A 5,477-nucleotide genomic window follows, 5' to 3' on the forward strand; every position below is an offset into this window, starting at 1 on the left:
GCAGCCCTGTGAGACTGAGAGGGAGCTGTCCTTCCCTTCCTGAAACCTTCAGTGACCTCCAAAATGAAACATAACAAGGCTCCCAGCAGCAGAAAGAGCACTTGACTTGCTGCTTGAGGTCAAGGGGTCTCACTCCAGTCCTGCCATTACTCAGGAATGACTTTGAGCTGACTGTTCCAGACCTATTTCCTCACTATTTTCAAAAGCTCTCTGGACCAGTCCCCACCCAGAAGAGTCTTCAACAGTGATCCTCTGCCTGAAATGCCCCGGCCTAAGGTTTTCCACACATAATGCACACAGAATCCACTGATTTATCCCCCGAAAACTCATCGAGATGGCTCTCAGACCCAAGCTCAATATATGTCCCAGCCCCATTCTCTCTCTCACACGTTCTCTCTCTCACACATATACACACGCACAGCCCACACCTGTTCCTCCTTCTTCTTTTGTGTTTCATACCACAGTACCACAGTAGGTGACCTCACATCCTGGCCAAAGCCAGGAGCCAGAAATTTTCTAAAATAACCACCAGATGTCAGCCTATACGTATGTCCCCTTCCCTCAGAAAGACTCTCAGGTCTACCTGGACCCAGGGAATCTCACCCTAGAGTCCATAGGTGGGTTCCATTCAGATCCATGGGCCTCCTGAAATGATATATCAAGTTGTGTGGATGTGCACACAGGTGCAGGTATTGGACATTTTCCCAAAAATAAACTTTTTAGTTCCTATCAGAATTTAAAGGAATATCCATCCCTGTGTCGCCCTTTAAAAAAACCTCAAGAACCACTATTTAGCCCAGCACTAAAATGTCCCATGCCTCCCGTCGCATCCCTAAGGATGCCCAAACACTCAGTAGCACCTTCCGGTGGCTTTTAAACATGGCCTTAAATTCTCTGATACCCTCCCTGATGAGAGCTGGGGTCTACAGTCTGTACTCTAGAATCTGGGTGGATGTGTGACTGTAGAAGCCAGAAAAGAACAGGGAACGGGACCTGGGTGGCTTAGGAGTCCGGCTGGCTTACAAAGCCATGCAGCTTCCACCTGGCCACCACAACGGCATCGTCTTTGGGAGCCCTGAGCTACTGGTACTAACTCGAACTACCTGCAGGCTCCATGCTTGAGAGGCTATGGTGGGTCAACAGTCCCCACCGAGCCCAGCCTCCCAGCCATTGCCATCATCACTAGGCATGTGAGTGAAGGCACCCTGGCCCCTCCTGACCAGCCCCTCTGGCTGCTGATCATTACTGAGGGACCCTGTCAACAACCATGTGGAGAAAATAATCATCCAGATGAGCCCTGCCCAAATCTGTGACTCACAGAATCATGAGATAGAATAAAACGGTTGTTGATAAAGCCATTTAGTGTGGCTTCTTATATTGCAGTAGATGACCAGAACATCCCCAAACCTCTTCCCCAGTTCAAATGCCATGTGGCTGCCTAGAAAAGATAGCTGGATGAGGCAGCCTTGTTGAACTAAAGATTTCAAGATGATCTGTGGCAGTAAGTGAAGTGCCCAGGGTAGGAGCTGGGGCTAAACATGCAAGTTTCTGCCCAGTAATTAAAAACAACTGGAGGCTTCTTAGAACTCAGCTCTGGCTAGGCGCGGTGTCACGCCTGTAATCCCAGCACTTTGGGAGGCCAAGGTAGGCAGATCACAAGGTCAGGAGTTCGAGACCAGCCTGACCAACATGGTGAAGCCCTGTCTCTACTAAAAATACAAAAATTAGCTGGGTGTGGTGGTGCGCACCTGTAATCCCAGCTACTCAGGAGGCTGAGGCAGGAGAATCGCTTAAACCCGGGAGGCAGAGGTTTTAGTGAGCCAAGACAATGCCACTGCACTCCAGCTTAGGTGACACAGCGAGACTCTGTCTCAAAAAACAAAACAAAACAAAAAAAGACCTCAGCTCTCTGTAGGGGATAGATCATGTCCAGAGAGAAAAAGAAAGCAGCCTCGATCCAAATCAGGGCACATCCAGATCAGCAGGTTATTGAAACCAGTCAGATATGGCTTAGTTTCTGAATATCTAAGTGATAATCATAATGAATTATCTTGAGCACTGTGACAGGCAGAATAATGATCTTCCCAAAGATGTCCACATCCTAATCCCCAGAACCTGGAAATATGTCAGGTAACATGGCATATTAGTCCATTTTCACACTGCTATAAAGATACTACCCGAAACTGGGTAATTTATAAAGGAAAGAGGTTTAATTGACTCACAGTTCCACAGGGCTGGGGAGGCCTCAGGAAACTTACAATCATGGCAAAAGGCGAAGGGGAAGCAAGGCATCTTCTTCACAGGGTGGCAGGAGAGAGAAGCGCAAACAGGGGAAATGCCAGACGCTTATAAAACCATCAGATCTCCTGAGAACTCACTCACTATCACGAGCACAGCATGGGCGAAACTACTCCCCCATGATCAAATCACCTCCCTCCCTCCGCACGTGGGGATTACAATTGGAGATGAGATTTGGCTGGGGAGACAGAGGTAAACCGTATCACATGGTAAAGGAGAATTAAGTTGCAGCTGGAAGTAAGGTTGCTAATCAGCTCACTTTAAAATAGATTATCCTAAATTATCTGAGTGAGCCCAATGTAATCCATTTACAAGCACACAAGGAAGCAGAAGAGAGTCAGAGGAGGATGTGACCGGAGAAGAAAGTCAGAGAGAGGTGATGTTGCTGGCTGTGAAGATGGAGGAGGGGCCACGAACCAAGGAGAGTGAGCAGCCTCCAGAAGCTGGAAAAGGCAAGGAAACTGATTCACCTCTGGACTTTCCAGAAGAGAACACAGCCCTGCCAACACATGAATTTGAGCCAAGTGAAGACTTCTCACTAAGCCAAGCATGAGACTTCTAAATTACAGAAATATAAGGCAATAAATTTGTGTTGTTTCAAGCAACTATGTAATAATTTGTTACAGCAGCAATAGAAATGATTACAAGCAACTACTATGTTATAGATGTTATATTAGGAGCAAAGAATCTATGAGTATACTGCCTTATTGAGTCCTTGCAAAGAAGTATTGCTATCACTGCTTTTTAGATGCCAAACCAAGGTTCAGAGGAGATAAGCAATGGACGAAAGGTCCTGTATTAGTCCGTTCTTACATTGCTATAAAGAAATACCTGAGACTGGGCAATTTATAAAGAAAAGAGGTTTAATTGGCTCATGGTCTGCAGGCTGTACAGGAAGCATGGCAGCACCTGCTTCTAGGGAGGCCTCAGGGAGCTTTTGCTCATGGTAGAAGGCACAGTGGAGGCAGGTGTCTTACCTGACAGGAGGAGGACCAAGACAGGGGGAAAGGTGTTATGTACTTTGAACAACCAGATCTCGTGATAATTTACTGCCTCACTATCATTTACTGCCTCACTATCATGAGAACAGCACTGGGGGGGATGGTGCTAAACCATGAGAAACTGCCTCTGTGCCTCCTAAGCACTGAGCACCAGTAAATATTTAATGCTTAACAGACTGCCTGACTCATACTTGAATACTTGAAGAATAAAAGATGCGTGGATGGGTGGGTGGATGGATGGATGGATGGATGGATAGATGGTTGGTTGTGTGGATGGTTAGATGATTGGATGGAAAAATGGGTGGATGGATGGATGGTTAGATTAATGGCTGGGTGGATGGGAGGATCAATAAATGCGTGGATGGGTGGATGGATGGATGGATGGATAGATGGATGGATGGATAGATGGTTGGGTATGTGGATGGTTAGATGGTTGGATGGAAAAATAGGTGGATGGATAGATGGTTAAATGAATGGTTGGGTGGATGGGAGGAACCATAAATGAGTGGATGAATGGGTGAGTGGGTGAGTGGATGGGAGGATAGACGGATGAGTGGATGGATGGATAGATGGGTGGGTAGGTGGATACATGGTTGGTTGGAAAAATGGGTGGGTGAGTGGGTAGATGAATGGATGGATGGATGGGTGGGTAGATGGTTGGATGGATGCATAGGTGAATGGATGCAAGGGTGGATGAGTAGATGGATGAATGGATGGATGGATGGATGGACTGGTAGGTGGATGAGTGGGTGGATGGGTGAATGGGTGGAAAAATGAATGGGCAGTATAATAGCCATTCAGAGACTGCTGAAGTGCTGGAAAGTTGACACAGAGCTACATAAGAGTCATATTTGATATTTACTAATAATACAGCTCCATGGAGAAAAATATCAACTTATTTGACTTAAATAAGACACATATTTGCAAATCTCATGAAGAGAAACTCACACTACTTTTCAAAAAATGCTCCTGCCCTGCAGTGGTGCTGACATCAAGCAGTGCCCCAGAGAAGGGAGGAAGCAGACACTGGCCAGAGATCCATTATAAGGGCTCTTGGCTCATTAATTTTCTACTTCCATCAGCGGCCTTGTCACCTCAGTTAACCTTCTTTCCATCTCATTTCACTCCCCCTTCTCCCAGACGTCCACGATACTTCCATTTTCTCTTCCATTAGGGCACAATTAGGAAGGTGCTTGGCACATAAGGAAGGCCCAATAGATATTTGTCAGTATTTATTAATGAATCCCACTGTTCTTCTGACACGTTTATCCCCTCTAGCCCTTCACCCACGCAGCTACCAAAAATATCAAAACAGCATGAGATGTCATATTTTAATGTGTAACACAAATGAAATGTGGCCTGCTTGCTACTGACTTAAGATCTAGCTTAGTCCTGTGACTCATTGCAAGTCAAACAACAAAAATCCTTGAAGAGTAAATAGCAAAATTTCCTAAAAATTTCCATTAGACTCTCTCTCCCTAAAGACCCTAATCGTTGCTTGCTTTCTCCAAAAACAAGACAAGGGTGGGGCTTTCTGAACTGGCTCTGGACACCCTCCCTCCTGCTCATCCAGACTTCTCTCCTGTTGCTCACTTCCTGCCATTTCACAAGCAATCAAATTTCAACTTCCCAAATATATTGTGAGTTCCCCAGATCTTCTCACTCCTTTTCCATGATCAGTGCAATTAAGACATAGAAATCAGAAGGTAGGCATGTGAAAAAAAAATGCTCAACACCATTAATTGTCAGGGAAATGCAAGTTAAAACCACAGTGAAGTATTACCCCACACCTGTCAGTATGGCTGTTATCAAAAATAAATAAATGATAACAGGTGTTGGCAAGGATGTAGAGAAGAGGGAACCCTTGTATATTGTTGGTGGAAACATACATAGGCAAAGCCAGTACGGAAAACAATATGGAGGTTCCTCAAAAACTAAAAATAGAACTAGCATATGATCCAGCAGTCCCACTACTGGCTATATATACAAAAGATATGAAGTCAGCATGTCAGAGAGTTATCTACATGCCCGTGTTTACTGCAGCATTACTCACAATAGCCAAAATAGGGAATAAACCTGAGCGTCCAGCAACAGATGAGTGGATAAAGAAAATATGGTGTAAATACACAATGGAACACTATTCAGCCACTAAAAAAAGGAAACCTTGTGTTTGCAACA

The sequence above is a fragment of the Nomascus leucogenys genome, chromosome 5, assembly GCF_006542625.1.
Source record: "Nomascus leucogenys isolate Asia chromosome 5, Asia_NLE_v1, whole genome shotgun sequence".
Classification (NCBI taxonomy): Eukaryota; Metazoa; Chordata; class Mammalia; order Primates; family Hylobatidae; genus Nomascus; species Nomascus leucogenys.